Below are 13,046 nucleotides of genomic sequence, written 5' to 3'. Positions count from 1 at the left end.
TCAGACACCAGTCATAAACAATATACATGGATCCCAGCAGCAAAATTGGAAAGAAAGACTTGGGTTCAAGGCTGATCTTAGAGAATGAGTAGTTCCGAAGTTCCAGGAACAGCAACACCAAAGTCTTTAATAAGGAAACTAGGGAGAGAGGCATGGACAGTTCCTAACGGAGCCATCCTCTGAAAATCAGATTCAGAGCTTAGAGACCATGTAGTTTAATCCTTTCATTTTACAGGTAAGGAAACTGAGGCTATGAGGGGTTAAATAAAAATAAACTTCTTGAAGGCAAAGACTGGTTCCCATTTGTCTTTGAACGAAGCACATCATTTTGCTCATGGTGAGTACTTAATAAATACTCATTAAATATATAGGACCAAAAACCACTCCTCAGGGAATAAATAACCAAAGGGTAGGATCAAATAATCTTAACAGAAAAATTACAACCCAGTTATACCACTTCTAAGTCTGTATCCCAAAGAGATCATACAAATGGAAAAAAAAGACCCACATGTACAAAAATATTTCTAGCAGCTCTCTTTGAGGTGGCCAGGAATTGGAAATTGAGGGGATGCCCATCAATTATGAAATGGCTGAACAAGTTATGGTATATGAATGTAATGGAATACATAAGAAATGATGAGCAGGCAGACTTCAGAGAATCCTGGAAAGACTTACATGAAATGATGCTGAGTGAAGTGAACATTTTGCACAGTAACAGAAACATTTTTTGATGATTAACTTTGATAGACTTATCTCTGCTTAGCAATGCAAGGATCTAAGACAACTCCAGAAGATCCATGATGAAAAATTCTATCCACATCCAAGAAAAGAACTACAGAAGCTAAATGCAGATTCAAGTATGCTATTTGCTCTCTCTTCTTTTTTGTCTCTTATTTCTTGTAGGTTTTTAAATTGGTTTTAATTCTTCTTTATTACATGACTACTGTGAAAATGTGTTTAATATGAATGTAAATGTACAGCCTGTATCGGATTGTCTTGAAGTGGGGAGAAGGGAGAGATGGGGAGAAAATTTAGAACTCAAAACCTTTGGAAGTGAATGGTGAAAGTCAAAAATTAATTAATTAATTAAGAAACAAAGAAAGAAAAGAAATTAACCAATAAACTGTACAGAAAGTGGACCATTATTACAGGCAAAAAAAAAAAGAATTGCAAACAATTTACAATTGTATGAAAAAATGCCTCAAATCATGAAAAGGAGACAAACACAAATCAAAACAACTCTGAAATTTCAACTTACACACAGCAAATTGGTAAAGATGACAAAAATAGGAGTAATTAATATTGGAAGGTCTGTGGAGAGATAAGCACATATCAGTTGTTAATGGGGTTCTGAATTGTCATTAATTCTGGAAATCAATTTGGAATTTTGCTAAGAAATTCACTGAAATGTCCACAGTCTTTGAACCAGAGATCCCACTGCAAGGTATATTCCCCAAGGAGGTGAATGACAAAATAATCAGGAGAAGAAGAATCCACATATAACAAATCATTCATAAATTGTTTTTCAGTCATAAACTATAACCTCATTTGGAGTGTTCTTTACAAATATATTGGAGTGGTTTGCCATTTCCTTCTCCAGCTCATTTCACAGATGAAGAAAGTGAGACAAATAGGGTTAAGTGACTTGCCTAGGGTCACACTAGTTAATAAGTGTCTGAGGTCAGATTTGAACTCAGGAAGATGAGTCTTCCCGACTTAAAGCATGGCACACTATCCATTATTTCAACTAGCATTTTCCCCAGCTGCCCTTCTTTATAGAACGATAACATCAACAAAAATTGCAAACAAAGCTGATGATCAGTGATGGGGTAATGGCTAACTAAATTGTGATATATGAATACAATAGAATATTATAGGGCCATAAGAAATGATGAACATGAAGAATTCAAAGAAGCATGAGAAGACTTCTGTGACTTGATATAGAAGAAAGGTTAGTGGAACCAGAAAGGTTGTATATGTTGTGATTAATATCCCTGAAATTAACAACAAGAACAGTTTCTTTTTTAATTTATTTATTTTCAGTTTTCGACATTCACTTCCACAAAATTTTGAATTTCAAATTTTCTCCCCATCTCCTCCCTCCCCTTACCCTAGGACAGCATGTACTCTGATTACTCTTTCTTCCAATCTGTCCTCCCTTCTATCCCCACCACCCCTTATCCCTTTCTCTTCTATTTTTTTGTAGGACAAGATTTTCTTGTATACCCCACTGTCTATGTATCTTATTTCCTAGTTGTATGCAAAAACAATTTTTAACATTGACTTTTAAAGCTTTGAGTTCCACATACTCTCCTTTCCCCATTCACCCTCATCGAGAAGTCAAACAATTTGATACAGCTTATACATGCGTAGTCATGCAAAACACTTCCATAACAGTCATGTTGTGAAAGACTAACTATATTTCCTTCTATCCTGTCCCACCCTCCACTTACTCTATTCTGTCCTTTGACCTGTCCCTCTACCAAAGTATTGGCTTCCAATTATCCCTTCCCCAATCTTCTATCCTTTCTATTCTCTTCCCCTCTCTTCCCCTTCCCCCTGCTTTCCTGTAGAGTAAGATAGACTTCTATACCCAATTGAATGTGTGTGTTATTCCCTTCTGAAGCCATATCTGATGAAAGGACGACTCACTTATTCCCTCTCATCTTCCCCTTCTTCCCTTCCATTGTAAAAGCTCTTTGTTGCTTCTTTTATGTAAGAATATTTACTACATTCTACTTCTCCATTTCTCTTTCTCCTAGTACCTTCCTCTCAACACTTAATTTTCTTTTTTAGATAACATTCCTTCATATTCAGCTCACCCTGTGCTCTCTCTGTGTCTCTCTGTCTCTGTCTCTCTCCCCCCACCACACAGAGAAACACACACATACATAATTCCCTCCAACTATCCTAATACTGAAAAAGATCTCATGAGTTCCAAATGTCATGTTTCCATGTAGGAATGTAAATAGTTCAACTTTAATAAGTCCCTTATGGTTTCTCTTACATGTTTACCTTTTCATGCTTCTCTTGATTCTTTTATTTTAAAGTCATATTTTCTATTCAGCTCTTGTCTGTTCAACAAGAATGCTTGGAAGTCCCCTATTTCATTGAAGTTCCACTTTTTTCTCCTGAAGTGTGATGCTCAGTTCTGCTGGGTAGGTGATTCTTGGTTTTAATCCTATCTCCTTTGACCTCTGGAATATTGTATTCAAAGTCCTTTGATCCCTTACTGTAGAAGCTGCTACGTCTTGTGCTACCCTGATTGTGTTTCTACAGTACTCAAATTGTTTCTTTTTGACTACTTGTGATATTTTCTCCTTGACTTGAGAACTCTGGGATTTGACTAAAATATTCCTAGGAGTTTTCCTTTTGGGAACTCTTTCAATAGGTGGATTCCTTCCTTTTCTATTTTACCCTCTGGTTCTAGAATATCAGGGCAGTTTTCCGTGATAATTTTTTGAAAGATGATGTCTAGGCTCTTTTTTTGATAATGGCTTTCAAGTAGTCTAATAATTTTTAAACTATCTCTCCTGGATGTAATTTCCATGTCAGTTGTTTTTCCATTGACATACTTTACATTATCTCCTATTTTTTCATTCTTTTCATTTTGCTTTATAATTTCTTGATTTCTCATAAAGTCATTAGCTTCCATTTGTCCAATTCTAATTTTGAAGGAATTATTTTCTTCAATGAAGAAAACTGACCCATCCTGCTTTTTAAGACATCCTTCTCCTCACTGGCTTTTTGAACCTCTTTTTTCATTTGGATTAGTCTAATTTTAAAGTTGTTATTTTCTTCAGCATTTTGGGGGGTTTCCTTTAGCATGTTGTTGACTCCTTTTCCATGATTTTCTTGCATTACTCTCATTTCTCTTCCCATTTGTCTTCTGCTTCTCTTACTTGATTTTCAAAATCCTTTTGGAGCTCTTCCATGACCTGAGACCAACTGATATTTTTTTCTTGAAGACTTTGGATGCCTTTAGCTTTGTTGTCTTCTAGCTGTATGTTTTGATGTTTCCCATCACCAATAATGTAAGAAAATATCTCTTCATGGAGAAAGTAAGAATCTATACTGTGTTTCTTCCCTCACCCCAATTTCCCTATCATTTTCCCAGTCAGTTGCTTGACTTTTGAACTCTTTGTTAACTGTAGGATTCCAGAAGCAGCCTCTGCTTTAGAAGTGGCCACCTCCTCCCTGGGGCTAGGGCCAAGGCTGGAGGCAGACAATGCTCCCCTCTCAGCCAGGAGAGAGAACCTTCCCACTGACCTTCAAAGCTATCTTTGGCATTTGTGGGTTGAGAAGTCTGGAAACAACAGGAGACAACAGTGATTCAGTCCCCTAAGGCATGTTCCAACTCCTGTCAATCTTTCAGATTTTCTTGGGCTGGAAATTTGCTTCAGCCTTTCTTTTTGTGGCTTCTGCTGCTCTAGAATTTGTTTAGAGTCATTTTACAGGACTTTTTTTGAGGTCTTTAGGGAGAGAGCTGTAGCAGATCCCTGCTTCTACTCCAATATCTTGGCTCCACCCCCTAAGAACAGTTTCAAAACCAGTGTTCAAGCTTAGGGCCAGAGAAGAAATATTCAGAAGTGGGGGGAATGTGGAGGTAGAATATAACATATGCTTCCAGATTTCGCTTCTTTTAGCTATTTTTTGCCTAACTACCTTTTCTCCTCTCATATTCAATTCTTAGTTTGTGTAGAGAGAGAGAGAAATATGTGGGGATAGGGATGATATTAAAACAAAAGCTATTAATATACTTTTAAAAAATTGAGCCTTTGGAGAGCTATGGTGAAAAGAATTTGAAGTTAGAACAGTCTGAAGTCAGAGGTCCTGCATTTTAATTCTGGTTCTGTTAATAATTACATGGGTGATTTGGACATGTTGTTTAATCTCCTTGGGCTACAAGCCACTCAAACTGTAAAAGACAAAATAAAGGGTTGGATTGGAAGGCTTCTAAGATTTCTTCCATCTCTAGATCTATGAATAAACTTAGAGATACTAGCTGTATGACCCTGGACAAATGACTTAAACTGTTTGCCTCAGTTTCCTCAACTGTAAAATAAGAATAATGGCACCTATCTCTCCAGGTTGCTATGAGGATCCAATAGGATAATATTTGTAAAGTTCTTAGTACAGTGTTGGCACACAGTAAACGCTCACTCCTTTCCCCTTCCCCTAGGATGCTCAGATAAAAAGTAGCAGAGTTTGAATTTGAATTCATATCTTATAAATCAAATCCAGGTCTCTCCATTTTAATCTTCCTACCCACCTGCTAGATCATGCATAAGAAGACCCCCTAGACCAGACTCCTCTGTCTGAGAGAAGCATTCCCACATGATACAGACCCTTCTGGGATGTCAGCTCTTCATCTTCCTAGCTCCTCATCTCCAGTCAAATTGCACATTTCCTGTGGAATGGTAAAAAAAAAAAAATGTGAGTGGTAGAGGGAAAAGGGGGAAAAGAGTGGGGGCAAGCTGTATTTGAAATCCTCGAATTGTCAGTGAGGCAGCTGTCAGTGGACAGACGGAACAGAGACCATGCCAAGGGTAGTGGGATCTCCCCCAGTTCATCTCCATGGAGTGTGATGTTCAAAAGATTTGTTCACACCATTTGGCAGCCGCCCCCCACCTCCTCATTAGAAGAAGGGGGGTGGTTTCAGGCACCATGAGCTAGAGGGAAATGCATTGCTCACAGAACATGGAAGAGAGAGGATGTCTTGAGGGACTTGGGGGTTTTCAGCCAGAGAGAACAGAAGGCTGAGTAGTGTTAAGAGGTAAGATCATTCTTTCCAAACTGGAGAAGGGTGTTGGCTAGGAAGGTCTAGCTTATAAAAACTTACATGAAGAGGGGATTGACTGGCTGACTGACTGAAAGGCATACAGAGAGGCATTGAGAGGGATAGGCAAGTGGAGAAAGCTGGCAAATATCAGAGAAAGATGAAGACTCAGAACCTATGCAGAGACAGTGAGGTACAATAGGACTCTGGAGTCAAATCCTACCTCTAACACTTAACAGCTGGTGTGTCCTTGACAAACTTCTTGAATCTCAGCTTTCTCCTCATCTGTAAAATTTGGGAGTCAGACTAAGTGGCTGCAGGGGTCCATTCTCATTGTGTGATCTGAGAAATAACTATCCAATGGGTAGATTCAATAAGCATTTATTAAATGCCCACTAAATATAAGGAGCCATGTTAGAAACTTGGGATATACAGACAAAAGGAATAGAATTATACATTCTAGGAGGGAGAGTAGTGGAGGGGGAGGAGGGAAATGTAGCATTCCAGAAGTAAATCTAGTATATGGAAAATTAGAAAGAGAGAAAGTATTGACAAGCATGTGTGGTTGGGGGCAAGGGAAGAGATCAAGGGAGGCTTCAAGAACAAGGAGGAATTGGAGACTAAAGGAAGAAAACAATCTAAAAAGGGAGACATACAGAGAAAGCAAAATACAGGTATGCATCACTGTCTGTGCATATATGCAGAGAAAAGAAATGAAAAGTAAAGTTTAAAGACTCATTGTATCTTTAAAAAGACAATACTTGACCTCAAGGGGATTAAATTCTAAAGGGAGAAGATGACACATAAAGGGGAGATGAAAATGTAGATGGTCAGAATATGGCATATAGGCTTGGTTTGGAGAGAGATGAAAACCTTACTTATCTGAACTCTGAATGTGGAAATCCAATGTTCCAATGGAGATGATGGCTAGGATAGAAGCAGAAAATGTGAAAATGGCCTAAAAGATAGAGATGATCTAATATCCCTGTCACACCTGCCATCCAGACAGCACAAAGTAAACGTGGGATGCACAGATTTGGAGTATTCACCCCAAAATTTCATACACACTATCTGTAAGCATTCCGAACGCTTATTGGTCTGATCAGCCACAGTCAGACACACTGAAACTTCATTTTGTCATGATGATGTCAGTTTGGTCTTCTTCGAAAATGGACAACATCCATCCGGGATAATTTCCTTGAGCAGCCTAGTTCTTCTGGGGCTACCCCATCATGCACACCACCATCTTTCTCTGAGGTCTTGCAATCTGACTGTGGTCCTCTAGTGGAATTTTGTTTTTGTTTTTGTTTTTATATTTAGAAATCAGTCTCTATGAACTAGAAGGAAACAAGACTAAACAAAAACTCGGAGTCTGTCAAGTCAAACTTATACCTGAAAGATTCAATTCACTTTGACAAGCACCTACTATGTGCCCCACCCAACAAATGGGCATCCAGCCTCCTGAGGGACAGCTCACTAGCTCCCAAGGCAGCCCATCCCATATTGGGTGACTCACTTTGTTAGAAAGCAATTTCCCCCTGACATTGAATCTAACATAGCCCGTTCAAAATTCTCACCCTTTACTCCTAGTGTTGTCCTTGGGGCACAAGCAGAATAAGTTTAATTTTCCCTCCATAGTCTTATAAGCTGTATTCTCCCAGCTCTGCTCCCCTACCCAGTCTGTTCTCCATATCTGTTTCTTCAACTGTCCTCATGAGTGTGGTATGAACTCAAGACCTCTTACCATCTTCATTACTCTCCTTGGGATATTGTACTCGATCAATGTCCTTCCTAAAATATGGCAACCAGAACTATACCCAAAATTCCCAATGAGATCAGAGCAGAGCAGAGGACAGAAGGCCTCTCTTAAAGTAGCTGAGGATCCCATCAGTGTTCTTATCTATCTCAATCCACTGTTATCCACTAGTGAGTTAGCAGTTCACTAGACCTTGCAGATGAAATGCTATTTTGCCATACCACCTCTATCCTCATGGAACACATCCTTTTATAATGTTGCAAACGAATACATACAAAGGGATTTATATACAGGATAACTAGGGGATGACTAAGAGGGAAGGTACTGAAGTTAAGAGTGATTGGGGAAGGCTTCCTGTAGAAAGTGGGATTTTAGTTGGTACTTAAAGGAAGCCGGGGAAGTCAGTAATGAGAGCAGAGGGAGAGAGTTGCGGGCACTGGGGAAAGCCAGAAAAATGCTGGAAGCCTAGGGATGGAACATCTTGGCTGGGGAACAACCAGGAGGCTAGTTACTGGATCTAAAGTACATGGAAGGTAATAAGGTGTAAGAAGACTAGAAAAGGAGGAGGCTAGGTTATGAAGGCTATAGATGTCAAGCAGGGGGTTTTGTATTTGATCCTGGGGGAAAGAGGAATCTATTGCAGTTTATTGAATAGTGGGGGGACATGGTCAGATCAGGACATTAGAAAAATCACTTTGATGACTAAATAAAGGATGTACTGGAATGGGGAGAGACTTGAGGCAGACAGCCCCACCCCCACCTCCAACAGTTCTTGCCATAGTCCAAGTGTAAAGGGATGGGGGTCAGCACTAAGAGGGTGGCAATGTCAAAGGAGAAAAGGGGTGATAGCCCTGGGATGTAATTACAGTAGAAATTGTCATTCTCATTCAAAATGAGGAAACTGAAATTCAGAGAGGTTAGTTAACTTGCCCAAGGTCACACAGCTAATTCATACCACAAATAGGATTGGAATCGAGGTGTCTCCTGACTCTTCTTTGACTCTTTTCTTTATACAAAGCTGTCTCCTTTTTATAATTCCATTCCATTCATCTAGCATTTACCAAGTACATATTAAGTGCCAGGTAAGATGCTTGATGTTGGCTAATGGCGATAATTATGCAATTAATTATGCAATATTATTGCTAATAATTATGCAATTAATGCTAATAGCTTAGAGCTATAAAATTCTTTCATGTTCATTATGTCAATCCTTACAATCCTTTGGGAAAAGGTAATGCTAGCATTTTACAAAGGAAGAAACTGAGGTCAAAGGAAGGAAGTAGATGAACTAAGAGAATATAGTTCACACCAGACCTGGGACAAGATGGGAGCCTTTTGACTCACAATCCAATCTTTTCTCCAGGATGTCAATCAAATACTGAAACAAAACAAATATTTTAATTTTCAAATATTTTAATCCCTCCAATGAAGCATCTATGGTATCCATCCTGGTAGAAAGGAAGGGGCATTATATTCTCCCCATATGGATATAAGGGACTCTATTTTAGCATGTTTCCATTTCAGAATAGAAGGGCAGTCACATCCAATCCCTCCATTTTGCCTACCTATAACCCAGTTATTATATAAGGTAAACCAAAGAGTCATGCCTTGCCTCATCCTTTAAGGCAAGCAAAAGACTAGCAGATTAGGAAATCTTTGTCTCTCCTTCCCTTAAACATAACATACTGGCCCAAGTCTAGTGGCTGACCAGTTATGAATCATAAGTACCTGTGGAAAAATGGCTCTTGTTCATAAGTACATGGAGTGCTTTGTAGAGATTTCACTTCTTAAAATGCCAACAGGTGATTCTGTCTGCACATGGATAGAGTCCTGGACCTGGAGTTCAAATCTGGGCTCCAGTACTTACCTATTTGTGCCACTCTGGGCGCTTAGCCTCAGTTTCCTCATCTGTCAAGTAGTAGCATTTACCTTCCAGGGCTATTGGGAGGATCAAATGAGATAACATGCTAAGTGCTTTGAAAACACTTTTAAAATGGTAACAATTATTGATTAGTATTAACTAGGATTAATTAAATTAAATGAAGCATTTTACTAGGATATTCCAATTATAATGGCAAGTTTTCATTCCAATACACTTTCCATCTTATGTAATTTCTTACATAAATTTATCACAGGGCATTGGTCCTTTCTAATGACTGAAGATATTCTTCCCCCATTTTTCCTGACATCTTAAAAATACCCAAAGAAAACTGGAGTCATCCCCTGTCATCCTCCTCCCTTGCCCTCTGTGACCTGTCCACCTTCTTTTCTTACCATCCCTCCACTAATGCCATTTTTGCCCCCGTGTTTTTTCTCATTGTTTTTCCATCACCACCTACTCTGAAATATCATTTCACCACTTCATTACCATCTTTGTCACACTCATTTTTAGTTATTCAGAAGCTGTTGTTCTCTATGCTTTGATCTGATCCATCAATTAACAAAAATTATGTACCTACTATATTCTGGGAATAGTACCCTCACAAGATACTAGTGAAACCAAACCAGAAATGAAACCATCTGAATCCTATTAGGGATATAATATGAACACCTGTAATTGTGGGTATCTAGTTTGTGCAGTGGATAGTGTAGTGGGCTTCGAATCAGGAAGACTCATCTTCAAGAGTTGAAATCCAGTTCCAGACATTTATTAGTTGTGTGACCCTGGGCAAGTCACTTCACCCTGTTTGCCTCAGTTTCCTCATTTGTAAAATGATCTGGAGAAGGAAATGGCAAATCATTCCAGTATTTTTGTCAAGAAAATCCGAAATGGGGTCACAAAGAGTCAGATGAGATTGAATAGTAAGAATAAGGCTGTTAAATACAGGTATTTAGGAGGGAAGCCACTCACATGGGTAGGAGGCATGAAAAACAGTGATTAGGAGGTGCTGATTGGACAGAAACTAGAAAGAAAATGGGGATTTTATGAGATGGAAATGAGGAAGAAATATATTCCAGTAGTGGAAGATGGTCTGGGAAAAGGCACGCAGGTGAGAGATCTGTGTGGGACAATTTGGCTGGAAATCTGTCAAGGAGCATGAGGCATTATGAGTCTGGAAAAGACAGACTGCGTCAAGATTGCGAAAGGCTTTCCCAGTCAGCATCCCACTTCCTTTTCCTCCTCCCTTCTTCTCTTCTCTTCTCCCTCAGTAAACCAATTTCTCATTGTTGAGGTCTAGCCACATGATTATTTAATATGATAAGAATGATGAACATTTAGACCATTCTTTTTTGCACATACAGAGTCTTACATAAATACTAATAGATATTTATTTAGTAGCATCAGTCATGCTGGGTTTAATATTTATCTGTCACACCAAAGTGTAGACTATAAAACTCCAGGCTCTTCATTTCAGAAACTCTTTTATATTATTTGAGCTAGAAAGGATCTGGGAACAAAGAGTGTTAGGTATAGAAAGGAGCATAAGAACAGGGGATATCAGAGCTGGGAGGGGCTTAGAAAAGGGGATGTCAGAGCTGTGAGGGGCTTAGAACAGGGGATGTCAGAGCTGTGGGGGCAGGGAGCTTAGAACAGGGAATTTCACCAACTACTTTCACATACAGCCAGTCATTTGACTTTATCTGTCTATTCACATGCTGAATAGAGGGGAAAAATTGTTTTTGAAACATTTGCAGTTTCATTATTTAAATTTTTATATCTTATTTTTTCAAATTACATGTAAAAATTTTTAATATTCATTTTTTAAAAGTTTAAGTTCCAAATTCTCTGCCTCCTTCACCTTGAGAAGGTAAGCAATTTTATATAGGTTATATATGGGCAGTCATGCAAAACACATTTCAATATTAGCCACATTGCAAAAGAAAACACAGACAAAAAAAAACACAATAGGAAAAATTTTTTAAAGTCTGCTTCCATCTGTGTTCAGACTTCACCAGTTCTTTCTTTGGAGATGGTTAGCGTTTTTCACCTTCAGGCCTTTGGAATTATTTTAGATCTTTGTATTGCTGAGAATAGCTAAGTCATTCTTAGGTGGTCATCACACAATGTCACTGTTACTGTATACAATATTCTCCTGATTCTTCTCACTTCACTTTGCATCAGTTCATGTAAGTCTTCCCAGTTCTTTTCTCTGAAACTCTCCTAATCATCATTTCTCATAGCACAATAATATTCCATCACAATCACATACCACAATTTGTTCAACCATTCTCTAATTTTTAAACATCCCCTCAACTTCCAATTCTTTGCCACCATGAAAAGAGCCACTATAAATATTTTTGTACATATAGGTCTTTTTCCTTTCTCTTTTTTATCTCTTTGGGATACTGACCTAGTAATGGTATTTCTGGGTCAAACGGTATGACCAGTTTCATAACTTTTTGAGCCTAGTTCCAAATTGTTCTCCAGAATGGCTGGATCAGTTCACAACTCCACCAACAGTGCTTTAGTGTCCTTATTTTGACACATCTCCAGCATTTGTCGTTTTCCTTTTCTGTTATATTAGCCAATCTGATAGCTGCACAATGTTAAACAACCCACTTCTGCCACTTGGAACTTTCACAAAGCAACCAATATGGACCCAAATTTGAGTCATGTCTCTGTTTGAAGAAAGAAAAGGAAGTAATATGCAGACACAAAAATGGAAGCACCTTTGGGTCAACTGAAAGAATAAGAGGGAACTCCCCAGAATGACTTTTCTGGTTTACTAGTCACACTGTCCATCATGGCAGTGCCCTCCTCACCTACTTAATCTAAAACTCATACTTCTTTGGGAGAGCCAGCAAAGGGGATGTCTCCTGAAATCTATTACTAAAACCCACTTACAATATGGGGGTAGTGTGGGATTATCGATATCTCTTTCCCATTAACACACAGATTATCACTTAGAACTACAGAATGTCAGAGCTAGAAGCTTGCTGAGAACATGGAAAAGAGATAACAAAGACATACGAGAGACTTTAGAAGTTTGAATCTGAAAAATGTCATGGACCTTAGAACATAAAACACCTTTCCCTTAGAGTCCAAAATTGCAGATTTTAGAACCCAAATGTCAGAGCTAAGAGGATCTTTAGAACAGAAAAACAGCTAGAAGTGGCCTCAGGAAACACTTAGTCTAACTTTCATTTTGTGGTTGACTCAGACATCTCAAACTCAACATGTCCAGAAGAGATCTCATCATGTTACCCCCAAAACATCTTTCCCAACTGTGTTCTTACTGTCAGGGACATCAACATCCTCCCAGTCATCCAAGCTTATAGCTTTATTGTCAGCCTTAATTCCTCTCTCATATTCCCCACATATATTTAATCTGATGCCAGACTTTGCTGGTTCTACCTTCCCAATATCTCCCACATGTGGCTTCTTTTCTCTGGTAGAGACCCTTGCTCATTGTTTCTTACCTGGCCTATTGCAATAGCATCTTCCCTGGGCTTCCAGCCTCATGTCTCCTCACATGCTAATCCATCTTCAACTCAGTGGCCAAAGTGAGTTTCCTGAAGCATATGTCTGACCATGTCACTTTCCTCCTCAATAAAGTCCTGTGGCTTCCT

General features: G+C 38.8%; 1 long non-coding RNA gene across 1 annotated transcript; it reads right to left on the bottom strand.

Moving 5' to 3' along the window:
• Positions 1 to 4,318: 4,318 nt before the first annotated feature.
• LOC140498057 (uncharacterized) lies at positions 4,319 to 9,479 on the bottom strand. Its single transcript, XR_011964989.1, has 3 exons — positions 9,403 to 9,479; positions 5,349 to 5,410; positions 4,319 to 4,918 (listed from the first exon to the last, which is right to left on the bottom strand). It is a non-coding gene; the product is annotated as an uncharacterized lncRNA (long non-coding RNA).
• Positions 9,480 to 13,046: the final 3,567 nt, after the last annotated feature.

The sequence above is a fragment of the Notamacropus eugenii genome, chromosome 4 (genome assembly GCF_028372415.1).
Source record: "Notamacropus eugenii isolate mMacEug1 chromosome 4, mMacEug1.pri_v2, whole genome shotgun sequence".
Classification (NCBI taxonomy): Eukaryota; Metazoa; Chordata; class Mammalia; order Diprotodontia; family Macropodidae; genus Notamacropus; species Notamacropus eugenii.
The sequence above is the reverse complement of the archived record's forward strand: the minus strand, read 5'-3'. Positions and strand labels throughout refer to the sequence as shown.